The sequence below is a fragment of the Hyperolius riggenbachi genome, chromosome 3, assembly GCF_040937935.1.
Source record: "Hyperolius riggenbachi isolate aHypRig1 chromosome 3, aHypRig1.pri, whole genome shotgun sequence".
NCBI lineage: Eukaryota > Metazoa > Chordata > Amphibia > Anura > Hyperoliidae > Hyperolius > Hyperolius riggenbachi.
This window is the reverse complement of record NC_090648.1, coordinates 189311449-189326232: the sequence shown is the minus strand read 5'-3', so window position 1 is coordinate 189326232 and position 14784 is coordinate 189311449. Positions and strand designations below refer to the sequence as shown.

Sequence of the window (14784 nt, the reverse complement as noted above, 5' to 3'; positions counted from 1 at the left end):
TAATCTGTTTTTTTTTATGGATGTTGCCCTTTGGAGCGTAGCTTTAGTTGGGTTAAACAGCCATTTGTTATCTGTTCCTGTGTGCTCATCTGAAGGTAGATTAATGTTGTAATTTGTTTTACTGTAGTTGACGGCAGTCATAGATTTGTTCACCCAAGGCCTCCCCTTTTTTCTTGCAGGAGAATAGAATTTTCTTAACATTATTACATGGGGTTATGAGTTACCAGAATGGCATATAAGTTATCCCCATCTATATGCCAAGAATCACGGACCTGAGATTACAGTGCATCTTCTTAAAAATAATAGTGGTCTGTATTATTCTAGAAACAATATGCCAAAGTGAAATGTAAGTGATAAGAAGAGTGTCATGTTTTAGTGACAAGGCCTTAGAAAATGGAACAAGAAAGGGGTCCCACCACAAAAGTACATGCTGAAATGATTAAAGAATACTATCAGCATTATTAGCAATTTTAACTTCTTTCTCTGTCCCCCACCTTCTTCCTCTTCTTCATTCTGTGTAAAATTCATAACATACTGTATGTACTTCATTGTTAAAATTGACAAAAACCAGACCCCCCTGCAAAAATACTAAGCGGGCCCCCCTCGGTGCCCACTTGGGGCCGTTTTGGGGGGCTGGAGGGGATGCAGCATGAGGGGAAAGCCATGCTGCACTTCGGCGGGGAGGTTCCCCCCCCTCCCTCACCTCGGGCTCTCCTCTCTGCACTCCCCTCCAGCGTTGAATAGTTTGTGTATGCAGGCAGCGACAAATACATACCTTCCATGCGCTCCAGCGTGGATGTTCCTCTCTCTATCTTCTGATGTGACTTCCTGTTTATACAGGAAGTCGCATCAGAGGCTAGAGGGAGAAACGTCCACGCTGGAGCGCACAGAAGTTATGTATCTGCCCGGCACTGCACACCCAAACCGTATTGATGCTGGAGGGGAGCGCAGAGGGGAGAGCCCGAGGTGAGGGAGGGGGGACCGTCCCCCCTCCCCGCCAAAGTGCAGCATGGCTGTCTCCTCATGCTGCGTCCCCTCCAGCCCCCCAAAACGGCCCCAAGCAAGCCCCGAGCCCCCCCCCCCCCCCTGCAGGCCCTATTGTTACACCAGTGCTCAAATTCCATCTACACAGCTCTTCTTACTATTGTCTATCTGTCCTCTTTTCACTTTCTAAACAACCTCTCTCTTTTCTCTAATCTCCAAAGCCTATCTAACCACTCTACTTTACCACTTCAGGACCACAGGTTTTTTCGCCTTCAGGACTAGAGCAATTTTCACATCACGCTTCTCCCATTCATTTGCCAATAACTTTATTGCTACTTATCACACTGAAATTATCAATATATTTTTTTTGCGGGACAAACTAGGCTTTCTCTGGGCAGTACTTTTTGCTAACAATTATTTTATTTATATGTATTTTGCAAGGAAGAAGTAGAAAAACAAAGAAAAATAAAATCACCATTCTCAGCTTTCAGCCATTGTAGTTTAAAAATAAAATGTGCTATTGATGATGAAACAGACACATTTTTTTTGCTCATTTGTGATTTTCCGCGTTCCCAGCCGCTATACCCTCTATGCTGCTATAGCGTATAACATTTACGCTATAGCAGCACAGAGGGTGATATAGCGGCTGGGAACGCGGACAATCACTCGCGTTCCCAGCCTGTCAGCGGCTGTCGCCGAACCCGGAAGTAGCCGCCGGCGGGGACAGGATGATCGGAGCGGGGCTGCGAGGGCACCATCCAGCTTCAGGGGGCTGAGGGATGCCTCGGGTGAGTAAATCTCATTTTTTTTTTAGACTTAAGTATTCCTTTAAGGATCAGGCCATGTTTGGCTGATCTGTGCTGCGTGGGCTCTCCAGCCCACAGCACAGATCAGGAGGCACGCAGGGCGATCAGATTTCCCCCCTTTTTTCCCCACTAGGGGGATGACCTTCTGGGGGGGTCTGATCGCCGTCACTCTGTGTGGCTGAGAGGGGAGGGGGGCTCTTCAAAGCCCCCCTCCGCAGCGATTTTCCGCCTCGCTCCCTTTCCCTCCCTCCCCTCCTTCCCCTGGGCGGCACAGGATGGCGATGGCGATGCGTCCTGCGCCGCCTCTGATAGGCTTCGGCCTATCAGATGCCGGCGTACCCCGGCCAATCAGAGGCCGGGGATCGCCGATCTGCTTTATGGCGCTGCTGCACAGCAGCGCCGTATGATGCAAACACAGGGGATTTCTTCCCCACGTGTTTACATTTCGCCTGCGAGACGCGATCCGAGGCTTGCAGGCTGTTCACGGAGACACCCTCCGTGAACTGATATGGTAAGGCCGCTCGAACAAGCGGCCGTTTCCACGGGAAACCACTTGCGACCTATCGGCGTTAGGCGGTCGTTAAGTGGTTGTGTCCCTAGTACAATGTATGGCAATAATATTTTATTTGGAAATAAAGGTGTCTATTTTTCCGTTTAGTGTTTTTTTATATTGTAATAATCATTTCAAGACTTTATTTACAAAATCCACAGTAATGACATACATATAAAAAAAATCCCTAAGGTAACTACCGGTATATATATTATTTTAAATGGTGTAATTTTTGTTTTGGTATCTATAGTGTAGGGAGGAAGGGGTTAAAAATAAAAAACTAAGGGAAATAAAAACTCGAGATGCTAGCATAATATTGCCCCTGTTTAACTCTCTAGTAAGGCCACATCTGGAATATGGAATTCAGTTCTGGGCACCACATTACAAAAAAGATATTGCAGTTTTAGAGCAGGTGCAGAAACGAGCAACAAAATTGATACGTGGGATGGAAGGTCTCGCTTACCAAGAAAGGTTAGATAAACTGGGTTTATTTAGTCTAGAGAAAAGACGCCTTAGAGGAGATCTAATTAACATGTATAAATACATCAGAGGGCAATATAATAGCTTGGCGGATGAGCTTTTTGTCCCTAGGCCTTCTCAAAGGACTAGAGGACATGATCTGCGCATGGAGGAAAAACGTTTTAGCCATTTATTTAGGAAAGGGTTCTTTACAGTAAGAGTGATTAAGATGTGGAATGCATTGCCACAGGAAGTCGTTATGGCAAACTCTATACCTGCATTTAAAGGGGGCTTAGATGCTTTCCTTGCGTTGAAAGACATCCATGGCTACAATTACTAGGTAATGCCTAATGATGTTGATCCAGGGATTTTATCTGATTGCCATCTGGAGTCGGGAAGGAATTTTTCCCTTTTGGGGCTAATTGGACCATGCCTTGTAAGGGTTTTTTCGCCTTCCTCTGGATCAACAGGGATATGTGAGGGAGCAAGCTGGTGTTTTACTTTGTACTGGTTGAACTCGATGGACTTATGTCTTTTTTCAACCAAAATAACTATGTAACTATTTAATTCTCCTATGGATTAGTGTTTAGAGTGCATTTGGATGTATGGCCACAAGATAGTGCTAGACTGTGTTCCGTGTTGAGTAAATATAACACGGAACCAATCTTTACATGATGTTTCTGTCAGATTTTTTTCTAATCAACACTGCAGGAAGCTGTAAGTCATAGGAGACTCCGTGATCAGGGATGGAAACAGCTGTTATCTATTCCCCGATCACGGAGGGACAGGATTGTGGCGATTGCAGATGGGAGAAATGCGGCAATCGTGAGCGGGGTCGGTAAACAAACATTACGCTTATCTACTCCCCTGCAGGGGCGTAAATAAGCGTAGCAGAGATCCTAAAGTGGTTAACCTATTTCTCACCACTGGCATCTTCCCTTCCTCACTAAAAAAGGCTGTTGTGATGCCGCTACTTAAAATATCATCTCTAGACTCCACCGCACTCTCCAGCTACTGCCATTTGTCATTTCTCTCCTTTACATCCAAAGTACTAAAATGCCATATTCATGCTGAATAATTAAGAAATAATTTATCTTCTAACATCCTGCTTGATCAGTTCCAGTCTGGCTTTCGCTTCACAGAAACGGCTATTACTAAAATAGCCAATGATCTTTATACAGCTAATCCCAAAGGCCAATATTCCATAATCATCCTCCCTGATCTGTCCTCAGCATTGTATACTGTTGACCACACCTTACTCCTACAGATACTTTCATACTCTCATCTGGTAGTATACTTTCTCTCCTGAATATCTTCCTATCTCTCTGTTTTTCACAGTCTCTTACTTTACATTTATAACCACAAAAAAAACTATTAGAGATACCAATCAAGAGAAGAAATGTCCCTATATGAGAGTAAGGGCTGGTTCAGACGGGCGTTTTTGTGGCGTTTAACGCAGCGTTTCAGACGCAGCGTTTTTTTGGATCTACTGCCATCCCATGCAAGTGAATGGGAGCGTTTAGAGCTGGCTTTTGCAGGCTTTCATGAAAGCCTGGCCGTAGATCCCAGCGTTGCGTCTAGTCTCAAAAGCAACATGCTGCTTTCAGAGGCAGTAAACGCGAGGAAACAATAGCAGAGACCAGAACTGCTAGCCTTGAACGCTTTTCAAAAGCTTTCAAAAGCTAGCTTTTAAACGCTGGCGTTTGAACGCAATGCCAAGCAAAAGCTCAGCAAACGCCCGTGTGAACCAGCCCTAAAACAACAACTTCCCCTATGTGCACATAATCTAATAAGCTCCAGCAGGTATCTCAATATACGCCCTATTATAGTGACCACCAGTTCCAAAAATGCCTGCCGCAAAATCCAAAAAGAGGAAGAATTCCATCAGAGGAAGAATTTTTGGGTGTTCAATTATTCTTTAAAATTACAGCACATCTCATTGCCACATTCTTTGTCTGTGGGGTACCTCAGGGCTCTGTCCTTGGTTCCCTCCTTTTTTCCATCTACATGCATATTCTTGGCAACTTAATAAAGTAATTTGGTTATAATACCACCTGCAGTATAGGCAGATGATATACAACTGTACCTCTCAGTCCCACACACAGTATTACATTTAATCCTTAGCTTGTGTGCGGGGAAAAAGGGAGATAACTGATGACTTCTTGGGGGTCTGAAGGTGACACATTTCCTAAAAATTAGAGCAATGCATGATTCATATTTTAGGGAACATAAACGTTCATAAACTGATGACCTGCTGATCATAGAACAGCAGGTCATGAAGCAGAAACATTCAACCCAGCTTGATTGCTTTCATTTCTGAGGTCTGTGGTTACCATAAGCAAAAGATGATTGTAGACTTAACAGCCATCTAATTTTATTTGACTAGTCACTAGACCATCTCTTCATTAACTAGATACAAGTTCAGTAACCTGCACAAACTCATTCAGTCATTCAGAAGGCCCATTCAACCAATATATTTTACTTGTCTACTTTTTGTATATGTTATTAATAGTACAATGAGCAGAGTTAGGCTCTACACATGCATAGTGCTTCCAGGATAGATTAGATCACTGCATGGGGCAAAAGCACTTTTCATTCACTCAGTATGATAAGACTGTACATTCTATAGCATGTGATTACCAGAGCCGGATAATCCACAAGGAAACTTTGGCAGGTGCCGAGAGCCCAGAGGCGTTCTAAGGGGTTCAATTTATGCTAGCCCCCAACATATCATACCAAAAAAGCCAGATGGCCATCAAGGGCGGACCCAAATTTGCTGCTTGCCTAGGGCCCAATTTTATCCTAATCAATCTCTGGTCATAACTATCTTTCATCATAGCTCTCCTTACCAGTCAACATCTGGAAGCAAGCTCAGGTGAAAATTAGCTGCATGTGAATCTGTAGCCATACTTTCATTGGCTTAATTACAAATCCATGACCCCCCCCCCCCCCAGCAAAACTTTGATAGCCCCGCAATGTTCTCACCCCTTCTCTTGCCACCGCTTGGTGAGCCTCACAGCCTGGGGCCCGTCTTGCATGGGTAATTATACAAGTGTAGCCATCAGGATCTTCACACCCATAACAAGGGTAGCCACCAAGACTGTAATACCGAGTAGGACTGTAATTCTGGACAGTCTGGGACAGCTCCAAATATTGTGTCTGAATCTGACTAAACAGAAACCGATTCTGGCTTATTTGCTCGTCTGCAAAAGCAGCGCTCCACAAAAGCAGACCATAGGATATCACAATATTATCCTTCTACAAATCTACATACTATTAAAATATTTTTTTATTGATAATCCTAACATTATAAAATGTCGGGGTAAACCAAAGTATAGAAAAAAAAATGTTCATTTGTGATGGTATACCTTTGTAAGCTGCAATATAGACCGGAAACCGTACAACCCTGTTATTGTGCTTCACACATTACTGGAATTTTATTCCTAGAAGCAAAAACATTACAGTGCAAAATACATACAAATTACACAGAGTGCAGAAACCGAACCAACAATAGCACTGTTTTCTATAAATATCCACAAAGCTCTGCTTAAAACACTGTGCATTACTATAATTTAGCTGTTTAGACTGTACAACTGTGTGGCAAAATCAGATTGTTGGAAACTCATTCATATATGTAAGTGGACCAGTCTTTTTTACATTACTGCTTTGTTGCTACCACCTTGGTACAGATTACTTGATTATTGGAAGGATTTCAGCATACCACAGAGTTAATGTTAAAGTTGGGTCAGGAGAAGTGTTTGGTTTAGGGTAAAATTTAGTGTTCTTCACAATGCAAGGTCAAAGGCTATTGATAGGCTTACTGTATGGTTTGAGAATAGTTTTAGCATTTTTAACTATGATAGTTTTTCAGCATCACACTACATGTACCAGCATGGCCAGCACCCAGCTGTTTTGGTATGGCGCGTTTCAATTTATTTAAAGTGTAACTTCCAGTCATGTTAATTGGACAATACAGTGTTCAAGTGCCTCTGGGTTATATGCAAACATTTACCATTATATCTCACTAATATTATAAGTGCCAAAGTTTGGATGTTTGTTACTCAATCACGCAACAATGGCTGAATGGATTTGAATGAAATTTGGCACACACACAGTACATTACCTGGAATAACATATAGGATACTTTTTATCCCTATAACCAAAAAGTGGGTGGATACAAATATACATTAGTGGGACAAAAGTGGGACAAATATACATTTCACTGGGAAAATGTAAACTGCAGCCATTCTTACACTGTTAATGGTAGGGTTCTGAAACGTTGCACAATTGGTCACTGTGTGACTGGGATTAATATTCAGAAAAGCGGGTGGAGCCTACAAAAGCCAATCAAAATTCACCTATTGATTTTCAAGGGGAATATATAATTGCTGCCATTCTTGCACTGTTAATGGCACAGGTCTCAAACCTGGTACAGTTTGTCATTGGGTGACAGGGGTTCAAATTCAGAAAAGGGGTGGAGCCACAAACAGACAATCAGATTTGTTTCATTTCAATGCAAATGATTGATGCCAAAGACCACAAAGCTCACAAACGTAGTCATTGAGTAATTGAGTGTTAGTGTTAGAAAAAGTGTGTGGAGCCAACACCAGCCAAATACATACCCGGGCAATACCTGGCCATCAGCTAATGTGTATATAGTTGCAAATGTAACTTGATGCTATTGTTCAACACTTTTGTGATGTCTGACCCTCACCTCTGACTGATTTCCAGGGAATTAATTTGCATAAATACATCTTAAATATGGCTGAAGTGTACCAAAGGCGAACCTTGGCTCAACAAAAAGCGATACTTACCTAGGAAGAGGTAAGCCTCTGGATCCCGCAGAGGCTTCCCATGCCGTCCTCCAGACTACTGTTGCTGCTCATGGCTGAAAGAAATCAGCTGAGCTTGACAGATTTCTGATCACTTCTGCGCTGCTCTTCATGCATGACTCATTGTACACCTGTGCAGCAAGCTCCAGCTACTGTGCTACTGCATACTAGGCACGGCCGTGCTCAGGTGTCTGCAGCCTGGCCACCCCCGTGCAGGCAGAGTTATGATCTTCTGGAGGGTCCCAGGCAGCTTCGGTGGCCAGAGGAGGATGTGGGACGCCTGTGGAGGATCCAGAGGCTTCCTTCTTCTTATGTTAAGTATGTTTTTTGACCCAAAGTTAGCCTCGAGTTCACTTTAAAGGGAAACTGAAGTGAGAAGACTAGGCTGCCATACTTATGCCCCTTTAACCTCCCTGGCGGTCAATTAAATCTGCCAGGGAGGCGGCACAGCACTATTTAAATTTTTTTTTTTTAAAATCATGCAGCTAGCCTAGCGCTAGCTACATGATAGCCGCTGCGCAGCGGCATCCCCCCACCCCCTCCGATCGCCTCGGCCATCAAGCCCGTCCGGAAATCCCGTTCTGAATGGGATTTCCATGAGGGCTTTCCCCGTCGCCATGGTGACGGGCATGATGACGTCACCGACGTCGTGACGTCAGAGGGTGTCCCGATCCACCCCTCAGCGCTGCCTGGCACTGATTGGCCAGGCAGCGCATGGGTCTCGGGGGGCACCCTCTGACGCGGCGTGTAGCGGCGAATCGGAGCGGTGCGACGGCGATCGTAAGTAACACGCAGCTAGCTAAGTGCTAGCTACGTGTTTTAAAAAAAATTATGCAAATCGGCCCAGCGGGGCCTGAGAAATCCTCCTGTGCGGCTTACCCCGTGTCCAGCACGGGGTTACCACTAAGGAGGTTAAGCAATACCAGTTGCTTGGCGGCCCTGCTGGTCTATTTGGCTGCATCAGTGTCTAAACAACACCAGAAACAAGCTTGCAGATAATCTAGTCAGATCTGACAATGTCAGAAACACCTGATCTGCTGCATGCTTGTTCAGGGGTTATGGAAAAAGTATTAGAGGCAGAGGATCAGCAGGGCTGCCAGGCAACTGGTATTGTTTAAAAGCAAAGAAATATGGCAGCCTCCATATCATTCTCACTTCAGTTGTCCTTCAAGCTGCCTGATCATTTTGTAATAACATTTTTGTAGTACACTGAAGATCCCAGACTGCAGTTTTACCAGCCCAGTTCACAGCAAGCAAACCTGACTCACAGAGAAGATTTTTAGAGTGTTCCTCCACCCTCCAGATATGCTTTTATTTACCTTATTCGGACCGTAGGACAGCTGAGATGGAAACATTAGGAAAGCTGACCATATACTTTAAGAGAAAATTGCTTCTATACTGCAGAACTGACTAACTGTTATGGTTTCTTGTATTTTCTATGAAAATATAAATTATCTGGAGCTCTAGGTTTAAAGGTTGACATTTTTCCACTCAACATTTTTTTTAAAATGAAGTATTTCTTTTCAGCTGGCATAAACTGTATTTCTAACAAAGGAACACAACATGTAAAGTGATTTCATTTTAGATAAGTTAGTGCATTCTGCACAGCACCTTTCACAATAAGCCCACTAGCAGAAGTACAAAGGTATCATTTCTGCAGCCTTCATACAATGACTATTATGTGCAACAGGCACAACTGACTTACCTTGGAAACGTTTTCCTGTCAGCTCCATTGCCAAAATAATATATAATGTTTAATATCCAAAGAAGCGAGAGTAAAGGTCAGACTGTCTGCTAGTCAGGAATAGATGTGAACTAATGGAAGGGAAAGGTGATGAAGCTGTGATATGGACACTGTGTACAGCTGTCACTGAAGCAATAACTCACCTTATGAATATTTAATTAGCAACATGAAAGAAAGCTGTGTTTTATGTCTATATTTAAACATTAAGTACAGAAAACAGTGAACAGAAAAAAAAAGTATTTTTTTATTTAATCACTTAAAGTAAACCTAAACCCATGAAAAAAAAATGCAAGTTTCACTTACCTGGGGCTTCTACCAGCCGCCTGCAGCCATCCTGTGCCCTCGAAGTCACTAAAGGCTCCTCCGGTCCCCCGCTGCCAGCTAGTTTTGGTTTTGCTAACTCAGAGTCGTAGGGCTTCCACGCGTATCCTTGCACGCGTTTCGGCAGGTACAGCACTCAGCTGAGATGATCTGAGGCACCAAGAGAGGCCAGAGGCTATTGTACACCTGCTAAATTCTCGCCACAGGCGGGTTGCCTCGACCGATAACCATAACCAGAGTAATTCGGCCACCGGCAATTGCCAGTGCCTGAATTACGTTTCCCCCAGAGTTGCTACAATTTGGAGGGGTAATAATCAGCATGGGCCTGGAGTTTGTGCAGGAGCAGGGTGAGACTTTTTTGGGCTTTACTCTGTGCTGATGATGGCCCATGCTGAGAATAAATAGATCCATACCAGTTCCCTGGCAGCCCTGCTGATCTGCCCCCAGACTAAGCCCCACCCCATGGGTGTTCTATTACTTGCTTCTGCTGCACCTACTTAGCATAAGTTGCAGGCAGCTGCCACCTCTGTGCCTTTGTGCCTCCTTCTGGTCTTCTTGTGCCACCTCTGCCTCCTTCTGTGTCCCTTTGTGCCTCCTTCTGTCCCTCTGTGCCTCGTTATGTCCTTTTTTGCCTTTATTTGTCCCCTTGTGCTACCTCTGCCTTACTGTTCTTCCTTCAGTCCCACTCTGCCTCCTTCTGTCCTCCTCTGCTTCCTTCTGTCTCCCTTTGTGCCTCCTGTCTCCATGTGCCTCTTCAGTCCCCATGTGCCACCTCTGTCCTTCTGCGCCTTCCTCTGTCCCCCTGTGCCTCCTTCTGTGCCTTCTTCTGTCTTCTGTCTCCCAGTGGCTCTTTCTTCCTCCTTCTGTTCCTCTTTGTGCCTCCTTATGTTTCCATGTGCCTCTTCAGCCCCATGTGTCACCTCAGTCCCTGTGCCTTCCTCTGTCCCCCTGTGCCTCCTTCTGTGCCCCTTTGTGCCTCCATTTGTCCCCGTGTGCCTCGTTTAGTCCCCCTTTGTGCCTCCTTCTGATACTCTTGTAGAGGTCACCCCCGCCAGATGCGTCCCCAGGTGGTGAACAGGCTTGCGGCATCTAATAAACGCAGTGCCAGTTCATTGGCTGCAGCCTGTAAGCTCACTTCTGCAGCCTTACATTACGTGTATTTTCTTGCGAAATGCTGCAGGCATTGCATATTTTCTGGTGAAACGCTGCCACATTTACCTGTATTTTCTGGTGAAACGCTGCCGCATTACGATTATTTTTTGTGGGGGGTGGCGCCACAGATTTTCTCGCCTGGAGTGACAAAATGGATAGAGGTGCCCCTGATGGTAGTCATCTCACTTGAGGTGTGGTTTAAGCTCTTTGTGGAGATGGTTTACATACTCTTGGATATTGTTACTTATGTTACTGATATTTGAATCATACAAGCAATACTCTGTGCATAACAACCCAAAGGTGTCTGATTAAACGGGCCCTAGATATCCTGTTATTCTAAACTATGGTATGGAGGGGCACACTTTTGTGTGATGAGGCCCTATACTTTAACTTTTACATCCGTTGGTTATTGTACCCCCAATTCAAAGAAAACCCTCACACCCCCACCCATACTGTGGGGCCCCAGTCACCTGCTCAGATATGGCCATAGTTACGCCCATGCAGGTATGGATAATCTACACCTTAGAACAGCTGTTCATCATCATGGGCAGCATGGTGGCGTAGTGGTTAGCTCTCTCGCCTTGCAGCGCTGGGTCCCTGGTTCGAATCCCAGCCAGGGCACTATCTGCAAAGAGTTTGTATGTTCTCTCCGTGTCTGCGTGGGTTTCCTCCGGGCACTCCGGTTTCCTCCCACATTCCAAAAACATACGGATACGTTAATTGGCTCCCCCTTAAAAAAAAAATTGGCCCTAGACTACGGTACTTATACTACATAATATAGACATATGACAATGGTAGGGATTAGATTGTGAGCTCCTTTGAGGGACAGTTAGTGACAATATATATATACTGTACAGCGCTGCGTAATATGTCGGCGCTATATAAATACTAAATAATAATAATAATAATAATAATCATTACACTGATGTGAACAGAGAGCAAAGACAACCTGTCAAAGTTTTGTCAGGAGTTAGGATTTCACGTTCTGTAAATTCTGCCCAAACAGATTTGGGGATATACATGAATAGAGTCTTCCCCACCCTTCTGTTATCACACATCTATAGCCCTCACAGTCATAGGAGACCTATTGTACTCCTGGGTATTAGCCAAGTAATGTTCTGTGTCCATGTCCTCTGGGTGCTGCTGGATGGCTTATGGAAATGATACTTTTGCACGAGATAGAAATCCTATGTATACAAAACACTACCAGACTGTAGGCCAAGGTAACATGAGTTTACTGCAACTAACTCGTGACAGCCTCATCACCATATCATATCAATCTGAACTAACTGCAGGAACATTTCCATGCAAACTTTGTACAAATTACGGTAGACTCGATTTACCACATATCACATTACAATGCATTATACTGTTTATTAATGGAAGGAATGCTGATAAGTACAGGAATGTTTTCAGTTACGTAAGGCATGAACGAGAGATAAGTTGTATGCACTTCTGTGTGTGTTATGGGAAAATATTGTAATTAATATGTCTGTTTTAAACAGAAGAATATTTCAGTGTATGTAAAATGTTTGGAGGTCAGTACACTAAAACCTGCTTAAAGAGACTCTTAGCAGATGTAAAATAAAAGGAACTCTGGACATACCTGGTGCTTCCTCCAGCCCCCCATAACAAACGTGGTCCTTTGGTGTCCTCTGGGTCCCATCTGTGTTCCCGCTGGCGACGCCAAAATCCTGGCAACTTCAGGCTGATGTTTTGGTCCATCCAGTCATCGCGCCCGTTGCCATAAGGGTCCTGCGCATGTGCGGTATTCAAAAGACTAAACTGCGCATGCTTAGGACCCTTACAGCAGCAGGTGTGATGATGCGCTGGGTGCCTGGACAGGCTGCGCATGCACAACTTTAGTCAAAGCCACCAGGTTTACGGAGATGCCAGCGGGACCATGGAGGGAACCCAGAGGACACCGAAGGATCTCGTGGGCTACGGGGGGCTGGAGGGGAAGCCCCAGGTAAGTCCAGATTTCCTTTTTTTCCCTCTCTGCTTATGGTCCCTTTAAATGTGACAAATCAAATAGTGTACTCAAAGGTTAGACAATTTGAGGGACAGAGCAGTGATGTGTACTGTACAAACAGAAAGTCATATATGAGTTTGTGCATTTAAGAAATAGCTTTATATGGTTCTGATCTGGTTTTGTATCATGCCTGAAAAAGAAACTTAAAGTTTTGAAAGCTTGCAGAGAAATCTTGTACAATTAGTCATTAAAGGTATCACCTAAACAGCTTTTGTTGTTATGTCTTTGGATTCTCTCCATGACTAACACTGGACCACATGCAACTTGCTAGTCCTAGCCAACAACCTTATAGTAAACTTCACATTGTTCTAACTCTTACCGGAAGGCTTAATACTGAACTGCCCTGGCCATAACCTACACTGACCATCCTTATCACCAATATTAGCATTACATACTTGCAGTCCCTGGTTTCTGTAAAATTCCCCTATATTTAAAAACTTGAAAAGTGCATTTGCCTGCGTTACAGATAGAAGAGACTATAGGTAGGCTGTAATATGCCGACAGTCCTCCATTTTTAAATAACTGGTTCCTGTGTGAATGTGTAGGCTCATAGACTGTTCAGAATAAATTAAGCCGATTCAAACAGCTTTGAAAACCTCAGCGAAAGTCCTGCTGATGTCTGTATTAGTCAATTGAAGATCCAGTTAGTTGCTGTTTGAAGAAAGACTGTACACAACAAATTGTACTTTTTGTTTCAAATGCCTCATCACATAAAATGTTTCTAGCCGCAGTACATGGCACCATTGCAGAGGTCAAACTTGACCTACTTTCCAGCTTCAAGCACACAGCTTCGTGCCATTGATTCATAATAAGAGTTCCATGTTTATTCTGGCCACATGTGAGTCTTTTGCAGCTGGAATTCTAATTGTTAAACTGTTGCAGAGATCTCTGGAGAACACATGTGAAATTTGTAATGTAGATTTATCTAAAGATAAATAAAACCTCCTGCTTAAAGGATCCTTACATATTTTGTTGCTGAATCAAGTGACAAGCTCTGGACTTAACTTAAAGTACACTTGAAGTGACAGTCAGGGACATGGATAAAGTGCAGAGAAACCGAGAGCCCAATATAGTGTAGTATGTTAAGCATAAATGAAGTAAAGGTTATTGTGAGAAAATTATACTCACAAACATGGGTTACCACAAAGGCAACCACTGTATAGGCAGGTGAGGAGATTAGACCTGTCCTCACTCAGGGATAAGAAGTCGCTCTCTGTAGATGCGAAAGGGGGTAGATCACCCCTAGTCAGGGACATGGAGGCTGCCATATTTATTTCCTTTTATCAATACCAGTTGCCTAACAGTCCTGCTGATCTCTTTAGCTGCAGTAATGTCTGAATCACACACCTGAAACAAGCATGTGGCTAATCCAGTCAGTACACCGACAGAGCGGCGTATGCATGACGTCACCCGGTGGGCAAGGGAGGGGCCTGCACAATAGAATTGCTCATCGCTCAGTCAAGTCTATCTGGCTGACAGATCATTTGCGGATCAGGGGCCACTGTACTCATACCTAATAATCTGCTGAGGCGGTCCTATCAACCGCATCAGCTGACTTTAGTCATAATTGTGTATGTAACTATAGAATACTATTTACATTAATTGATATTACCACAGTGGTTGCCATCATTACCACATTCCTCTATCCAATTTTGCTGTAACAAACTGTCTATACTGTGGAGGGTGAGGTGCATATCTGCTTTTGCAAAGCACAACTTGATACAGTACAATCCCTTTATAGTAAACTTAAGGGACAGGGCCAAGTAGTTGACTATATCAGCAATTTACTATATCATAATTTTTCATACATTGTATATTCATACAGGCATATGGCTGAGACCTGAGGACTGAGTTTACTATAGCAAGAGGGTCATATTGGATCAGAGTTCACTGTAACAAGATGC

General features: G+C 43.9%; 1 protein-coding gene across 1 annotated transcript in view; it reads right to left on the bottom strand.

Moving 5' to 3' along the window:
• The window catches only part of MAPK6 (mitogen-activated protein kinase 6), a 75506-nt gene extending 66087 nt beyond the window's left edge, over positions 1-9419 (bottom strand). Inside the window, exon 1 of the mRNA XM_068275454.1 lies at positions 9337-9419. The gene's annotated coding sequence lies outside the window, so the exon portion shown is untranslated. The remainder of the gene's footprint in view (positions 1-9336) is intronic.
• Positions 9420-14784: the final 5365 nt, after the last annotated feature.